We start from the raw sequence: 9,222 nt of genomic DNA, 5'->3' as shown, positions 1-9,222 counted from the left end.
ATAAAACATTCCGTTAAAAAAACACACAAATTTAACAGTATCAACGAATACAGCTTGACAGAAGACACTGAAGAAATTAACTACACCCAAACAGAGAGAGAGAGAAAGAGAGAGAGAGAGAGAGAGAGAGAGAGAGAGAGAGAGAGAGAGAGAAGAAGGTAGAGAGAGAGGGAGAGAGAGACAGGGAGGGAGAGAGGGAGAGGGAGAGGGAGAGGGAGAGGGAGAGAGAGAGAGAGAGAGAGAGAGAGAGAGAGAGAGAGAGAGAGAGAGAGAAATATCAGACAAATCAAAACAAAGGCAAAAACCTACACCACAACAACAAAATAAATCGAATCAACAAATACTTTATTAATATCTCTCAACATCAATGGTCTCAATTCCCTCCCAAAAAAGATACAGACTAACAGAATGGATTCAAAAATGGGGATCTATCCATCTGCTCCATCCAAGAAACACACCTTAACATCAAGGACAGACATCACCTCAGGATAAAAGGATAGAAAAAGACATTCCAAGAAAATAACCCTAAGAAGCAAGCTGCTGCAGCCATTTTAATATCTGACAAGATGGACTGTAAACTAAAACTAATCAGAGATGATAAGAAAGGACACTATATACTCATCAAGAGGGCATTACAATTCTTAACATCTGTGCACCAAACACAAGGCCACCCAAGTTTGTAGCTGAAAGTTTTCCTGTACCCACCCGCCTCCCATGGCCTCAAGGTCCTGCAGCTGCTCAGACCCAAATGAACACACAGAGGCTTATATTAATTAAAACTGCTCAGCCACTAGCTCAGGCTTAATAATGACTAGCACTTGCACTTAAACTCAGCCCATTTCTGTTAATCTATATGTCGCCACGTTTTCCATGGCTTTACCTGTGTGCCATTACATGCTGCTCCCTGGAGGGCAGGTTGGCACCTCCTGACTCAGACTTCCTCTTCCCAGCATTCCCCTTATCTGCTTATCCCACCTATACTTCCTGCCTGGCTACTGGCCAAGCAGTGTTTTTTTAAACCACTGTACAAAAGCATTATCCTACAGGACAAGTTTATCAAAGAAACACTACTATAGCATAAATTACATGTTGACCATTTCACCCAAACACACAAAAAAAAATCTTCTTCTCAGCTCCTCATGGAATTCTCTCCAAAACTGGCTACATACTAAGACACAAAGCAAGTCTCAACAGATAAAAGAAAATTGAGATAGCACCCTGTATTTTATCTGACCACCACAGATTAAATCAAAACAAAAGAAAGCTTATAAACTGAACTCGCTACTAAATGAAAAAAGGGTCAAGACAGAAATTAAAGACTTTCTAGAATTCAATGAAAATGAAGACACAACATATTCAAACGTATGGGGCATAATAAAGGTGAATCTAGAAGGAAAGTTCATAGCACTAAGTGCCTACATTTAAAAAAAGAAACTAGTGCTCTCATACTAGTAACTTAACAGCACCCCTGAAAGCTCTAGAACAAAAAGAATAAATCAGACCACAAAGGAGTAGATGGCAAGAAATAATTAAACTCTGAGCTGAAATCAATAAAATAGAAACAAAAAAATTACAATGAAACGAATTAGTTTTGAGAAAAATCAATGAGATTGACAAACCCTTAGCCAAATTAACTAAAAGGCAGAAAGAGAAAAGTCCAAAGTAGCAAAATTAGAGAAGAAAGGGGCAACAAAACAACAGACACTGAGGGAATCTAGAAAATCATAAGCACATACTTTAAAAGCCTGCACTCTACCAAATGGGGAAAATCTAAAAGAAATGAATAATTTTTTCAATACATACCACTTGCCAATGTTAAATCAAGATCACATAAGCAATTTAAACAAAACTAAAATCCATAGTAAAATAGAAGTAGTAATTAATAAAAGTCAAAGAGCCCAGGAACATCAGAATTCTATCAGACTTTCAAAACAGAGTTAATGCCAGTACTCTTCAAATTATTCCACAATATAAAAACAGAGGAACATTGCCCAACTCTTTTATAAGACCATAGGTATCCTGATACTCAGACCACATAAAGACCCAACAAAGAAAGAGAATTATAGACCAATTTCCCTTATGAACATAGATATCAAAATTCTCAAAAAACAAATCCAAGGACATATCAAAAAGATCATCTACCATGATCAAGTAGGCTTCATCCCAGAGATGCAGGGATGGTTCACCATATGTAAATTAATAAATGTAATCCACCATATAAACAAACTGAAAGACAAACACCATGTGAACATCTCATTAGAGGCAAAAAAGACCTTTTAGCAAACTCCAATACCACTTCATGATAAAAGTCCTGGATAATTAGAGATACAAAGGACATACCTCAATATAATAAAGTCAGTGTATAGCAAGCCCATAGACAATGTCAACTTAAATGAAGAGAAACTCAAAGTATTTCCATTAAAATCAGTAGCAAGGCAAGGTTGTCCACTCTCTCCATACCTATTCAATACAGTACATGAAATCTTACCTAGAGTAAAAAGACAACTGAAGGAGATCATGGGGGTAACAAATAGGACAAGAAGAAGTCAAAGTATCTTTTTGGTAAATGATATGATAGTATACATAAGTGACCTAAAAAAATTCACCAGGAAACTCCTATAGCTGATAAACACACTGAGCAAAGTAACTAGATACAAAATTAATTCACAAAAATCAAATTCTTCTGGCAAATGGACTGAGAAAGAAGTCAGGGAGGGGGGCGCGGAGCGGGGGACACCTTTCACAATAGCCTCAAATAATATAAAATACCTAGGGGTAACTCTAGTAAAAAAAACAACTTCAGAGCATTGAAGGAAACACCAGAAAATGGAAAGATCTCCTATGCTCTCGGATTGGTAGGATTAATATAGTAAAAGTAGCCATCCTCCCCAAAGCAGTATACAGATTCATTGAGATCACCATCAAAATTCTAACACAATTCTTCTCAGACCTTGAAAGGACAATTTCCAGCTTCACTTAGAAACACACACACACACACACACACACACACACACACACACACACACACACACACCACAAAAAAAAAAAACCAGGATAGCTAGGACATTCTTAAATAATAAAATAGCTCCTGAAGGTATCAATAACCCTAATTTCAAGCTGTAATGCAGAGCTATAGTAATAAAAATAGCATGGTATTGGCACAAAAACAGGCATGCCAATTAATGGAATAAAATTGAAGACCTAGACATAAATCCACACATGATTTTTGATAAAGAAGACAGAAATACACATTGGGAAAAAATTACAGCATCTTCAACAAATGGTGCTGGTCAAATTGGATGTCTACATGTAGAAGATTCCAATCTACTGATCACCCTTATCATGAAAACAACTCAATTAAAAATTGGGTCAATGCCAAGGGCCCCTCTTCCATGGTGTTCCCTGAGTTCCATAGGGAAGGACCCCATGGAGATCTTTAATTTAGCCTCTATCTCTGTATAATGTTTGGCTGTGAGACTCTTCACCTGCTCCTGTCTGATGACAGAGGAAGCCCCTCTGATGACAACTAGGTGAGGCACCAATCCATGAGTATAGAACAATATCATTAAGAATCATTTCATTGATTTTTTGGCTAGTCATGCTTAGTTCTACCCTAGATCTCCATGGGCTCCCTACCCTGATGTGAGCCTCAAGCTAAACCAGACATTGGTACATTGGTTGATCACTATTTATAAATACAAAAATTCATGTTTTAAAGTGTGCATTATTGCTTTGTTTATATCCACAAAAAATTAAATATATGCATGTAAAAATCAATTGTTTTAATAATGAAAGGAAAATGACCGTTAATTCATCACTGGTGCTGAACTTTAGTGCAGTCACTGGCTCACTTCTCACTCCACAAAGTTCTCCATTAACTAACCAACATCAAAGACATTCTGAATGTTATAATCCAAATCTATCAACTTGTGGATAAAGTACTTAATAGTCCGTTTAAACTGTAACAAACAAAGCAAAACCACTGTTTTCTATTTACATAGAGATTTCCATTTATAAAGTAATTTCTCCTATATTAAGTCTTCATCAAAATTTCAATATGCTCATAAGAGAACAGAATGAATATTTTGCTCCATAATCACAGAAAAATATCAAGAAACAAAGACATTAGGCAGACATAAAGTTGGACTTAGAAATCAATTCTTACAATGCCTATGCTATTACATTACTCCAGCGTGAGTAGTTTGCAGTCAACTTTTTATCTAGAAACTGAATTTTTATGTATGAAATAATATTGATTCATCAACATATTTTACCTCATAACTAAAAATGTGTCAAAGGGGGGAAACTGTTCTGAATTACATCTCAAACATCGAGCAAGATCTATATTCCTTAATACGGTTACAAAGTGAGTAAGCTGCAAATCCAAAACAAAACCACGCCTCCAGTGAGAATGCGGAGCAAAGGGCCCACTGATTTTCCCACACACACCTATCCAATTTTCTTTTCCATTGTTAGAGCCTCTGTGTCCCATTACATTGCAATCAATGTAATGAATGCTGAAACAAAAGAGTAAAAATAAAAATAAAATGAAGCAAGCTCTGCCTCGCAGCAGATATTTGCAACACATCCATGAGAATTTGCTTTTATTAAATTAGCCACAGGAGTGTTTCTTATTACTTATTTCTTGCAAGAGAAATATTCAAATCAAATAAAATTCAGCTTTTAACAACTAAATACTATACTTACAGCTAAAGCACATACTTATATTATAGACCTACTACTATATGCATACAACTTTTGATATAATGTAACCTTTAATTTTCAATTAAAAGTGAAAATTGCCTTAGATTTTGGCTACTGGGGTTTCTCTACAAATAAAAATGATATTAAAATTGCATTATACTCAAGTGTGTGTAATAAAAGAAATGATGAACTCAGCAAGCTTAATGGTGTATCATTCAGGGTTTTTTTTTTCTGGTTGGTTTATTGCTTGTATTAATAGCCTCATTAACCAAGACACCAACCAAAAGTCAAATGTAACCTATGTATTAAAACAGGAAAAAAAAACCCTGAAGTCATGTGGAATTGATTTTCAACCCAGCAAAATCGTTCGATGGTAAGATGATCTCAAGCGAGTTGCTTAGTCTCAGCTGTATGACTCAGGATTATAGTTTTTTTCTCCTGTTTGTGCAGGTTAAGGAAGGATGTGAATAAGGCATTCCTGCTCTATATACAGCAGGTGCTTGCTTGTTACTATTGTCACTAAACTGTAGCTTCATAAAACCAAAATTTTACTCACAGAACCACCAAAATAACAACCAAGGACACTTGTCTTCAGACACAAGGTCCTACAGTATCTTTTTTTTTTTTCAGTACTAATTTGTTCACTCAGCAAACATTTAGTCAGTTACAACTATATGTCAGTCAATATTGTTTAAATGCCATGCAATGGTAAAAGGAACAAGATATTTTGTTCTCATGGAATTTAGTTTCTTGGAGAGGGCATTCAATATAAAAGGCTCAGTAAAACATAAAGTGAATTAAATAAAAATGGAAGCTAAAGAAACAAAAAGCAAAACAGGAAAGGGGACAGGTGCTGTTGTAGTTGAAGGATGCAGCCTGTCCTCTACTGACATCTACTGAGTAGTGACATTTGGGTAAAGGTGTATGAAAAGTGAAAGAGGAAGCCAGGTAAAGACATTAGATAGTGCTTCATTTTGAGGGAAATCGCAGTCATGTGTGTTCAAGGTAATGCCAGTAAAATTTCTTAAGTGGTTGGATATAGGTAATAAAAGCAATGGGCTCTTCCAGGGATGGTGCCCAGAGGCACTCAGAATGGTCCCACAGCTGACATACCATACCATAGGCTTTCTTACAATACAACCTCTAACAAAACTAGGCTGTCTAGAACCACTGGCAATAGGATTTGCCAAGAAGGTTGGGCAAGCACCCAAATCATCACGTGACATGTGCCCAGACAGACCTCAAGGGGTTCAGGCTGTAAGACCTAAAGTCCTTCTGAGAGTGCCTAAGACAAAGAAGCATGTGAGCAGGGCCTGTGATGGTTCCGTGTGCGCTAAGTGTGTCCATAACAGGATCAAGGAGCTTTCCTTGTTGAAGAGCAGGAACGAGTGAAAGTGTTGAAGGCACAATGACAGAGTCAGAGAGTGAAATAAATATGGCACTTTTTATGTAATAAAAGTCAAGGCTTGTTCTGAAGAATAAATAATAAATAAATAGAAAGAAAATAAATGGAAAAAATCTAAAGACATCCATGATATTTTTAACCGAACAATTGAAAGAATGCAGTTTCAGTTGCTGAAATGGGAAAGATAATTAAGGTGCTAGGTTTGGGGAAAAGGACTGATATGTCCATTTGGAATATAAATTTGAGAAAAATATTAGACATGTATTCAATATTTCAGATGGTCAACTATGTTCATTATAGAATATGGGCATCCTGGAACTTTTAACAACATAGAACCAGGAGATTCATCAGGAATTGATTGCATAGAGCACCGTATCTTAAACTAGGGGTCATTATTCATGTGACTAAATGTTGGGGTCATGAAAATTTAGCAACAATAAAGACTGTCTGGATGCACAGAGACCTAAAATTCATTTAAAATCAAACACATAATGAACTTTAAATGTATCTGACCATACTCAGTCATGCCACATCCTGCAACTTCAACTGTGGCCTTGGTTCTGCACAGACAAAACACGCATTTTGCACTGCAGATCCCATCACGGCAGGCATTGCCCATGAATACTGCCCGAAATACTCTGGCTCGTATTTTAATTGCATCATGAATATCAGCTTCTTCCTATAGTACACACACAGTTTTCTACTCTCATGAAAATGTAATGGTTTAATCACAGAAAACAAAGACTGCTAATATTTTTCTGTCATTCTTCAGCATTTAAGTAAAATCAGTATATCTGGGTTGTATTGTGTTGGAATATTTGACCTTAAAAATTATTCTTTGACATGAGTTTCAAAAAATTGTTAATGAATTTTGGCTTAGCATTAGGACAAAATTTCCAACAATTTCTAAAATGGCTCTGAATATAATTCTGCTGTTGTGTACTGCATATTTTTGTGAAGCACTATATTCAAGACTGACAATTTAAAAAATCAAAATATCAATCAACTCTAAAAACGTTGAAACTGCTCCAAGCCATGAAATATCAAATATTCAACCAAGGTATAATTATTTATGTAAAAATAAATAAGCACCTTCATCTCATTCATATGCAAATTTGATTCTTTTCTTTGATATATGAAAAATAATATACATACCAGATAATTGTTTTAAAATATATTTCTTTGTACATATTGTTATCACATGATATTTGTATATATATTTTACATACCAGGGCTGTGATAGAGAAAACTCAAAAGAGGTTTATAGAATAAAAAAGGAGAATAAAAATTAATAGGAAAGGAATAGTGAGATAATAGGAAAAAGCAGAATTCACTGTTTGTCCAAGACGACAAGAGAAGGAGTTTAGTGTTGCTTGGTGATTTTGATGGGTCGGTAACATAAGGTCAAAGAGGTGCCCATTGGCTTTAACTACAGATGATCTTTGGCTTGCCATGGGATAACATCCAAAAAAAAATTATCTAAAGTTATCAGCAATGCTAGTAAGATATGCTGCATTGATGTAGTAAGATCAAAGGCAGATATAGTGACTCAAGCAGAAACTGAGGCAGAATCACAAAGAATTCCCATGGAATCTTACTAACCAGAAAAAAATATTGGCAGCAGTGGAAAGGGATGTCAGTCAGAAAGGGTGTGGTGGGGATGGTTGATGCTGTCTTCTTTACAACAGGAGAAGCCCCTGCCTGTCGTGTACTGATGAAGAAAGTTCTAATCAACAAGGAAAGCTGATGACGTAGCAGAGAACCAGTGAGAGTAACCACTTTGAGCTTAAAACAAAAATTAACACTAGATGGTGAAAAGCAGACCAATAATGAGATAGAAAAGTGCTGTGTACTGGTGCTAACATTCACTGACAGTATGCACAGCAGTAGAATCTTCTAGAAATTCCCTCTTTGTTACTTCTAACTTCACAGTGACATACAAAGCAACATCAATAGTTCAGATTCATGTTCAGTGAGTTTGAGAAAATAAGATTAGGTGTGAAATAATCTACTTCATAGTGAGAGAGTAAAATGAATGTGGGAATGGAATAAGTCACCTGCAGTATTGAGGCTCCAATGGGAATAAGTGATCAAAAATTCTAATTTTAATTATGAGCTGATACACCAAAGGTGATATATACATATAGCTCTAAAAGGGAATGAAGTTCTGACATATGAGTGAAGATGTGAAATAAACAAGTCACAAAAAGACAAACCCAATGGCTCCGTTTACATGAGGGACCTGAAGAAGTCAAATCAAGGAGATGGGCCATAGAATGATGACTGACGGGAGCTGGAGATGGGGGAGGAATGAAGGGTTTTAGTCAATAGGAATGAAAAGTCATATTACATATTACAATTCCAATAAACTCTACACTGGTAGATTTTGCGCTATATTTTGAAATATCTAAAGTAATTTGTCAAACTAAAAACAAAACAAAAAAGGGAACTGGACTGTATGGTGGTCTGTTTTTCTCTAGTCGTCGCTGTTTCTCTGTCCACAGTAAAGTAATATGTCACTAAAATAATTGGCCACATCGTTTTCAATGAAAAATGGCATAATTGAGGATAACACAAGAGTTACAGGTATTTATAGGTTGATTAAATCATACCTGTTTGGGTAAGATTGCTTAGTTGTTTTATTAGAGGGCATGAATTGGACAAAAACAGGAAGTATTGGGAGACCTGGATGCTTGAAGCTGAGGTTATGAAGGGGTTAAAATCCTATGTGCCAGCAAAACTGAAGATAGCATTTGGGAATAAATGATTTGGGGTTGGATGGAGACCAAAAGAGGAACTTCAAGAACAGAGAGACCTGAATATTGGAAGTGTCATCTATGCCGCTATTGGACGCACAGTGGATTATAACAGACAGACTAGGATACTGGAACCTATCTGGTAATGGATGGGTACACCATCCATGCAGGAGGTGCTAACATCATTGCAAATGACAACAGTGTTAGTTAAAGTGTCTGCGGTCCAGGAGCCTAAGATTCAATGAAGAAAAGTCTTTAGATGAAGTTCAGGCAAATAATAAAAGATATAAATGTTTGCAAAGACAAAGGAGTCTAGGTACAATAATATAGTCTAACAAAGTAACATGAAAAACCTAA

The 9,222-nt window shown here is 36.1% G+C and overlaps 1 pseudogene; it reads left to right on the top strand.

The window, feature by feature from the left end:
• Window positions 1-4,841: 4,841 nt before the first annotated feature.
• Window positions 4,842-6,137, top strand: LOC121822137 (large ribosomal subunit protein eL34-like; annotated as a pseudogene).
• Window positions 6,138-9,222: the final 3,085 nt, after the last annotated feature.

The sequence above is a fragment of the Peromyscus maniculatus genome, chromosome 13, assembly GCF_049852395.1.
Source record: "Peromyscus maniculatus bairdii isolate BWxNUB_F1_BW_parent chromosome 13, HU_Pman_BW_mat_3.1, whole genome shotgun sequence".
NCBI classification, from domain to species: Eukaryota; Metazoa; Chordata; class Mammalia; order Rodentia; family Cricetidae; genus Peromyscus; species Peromyscus maniculatus.
Note: the sequence above shows the minus strand (reverse complement) of the source record. Positions and strands in the feature narration are given on the sequence as shown.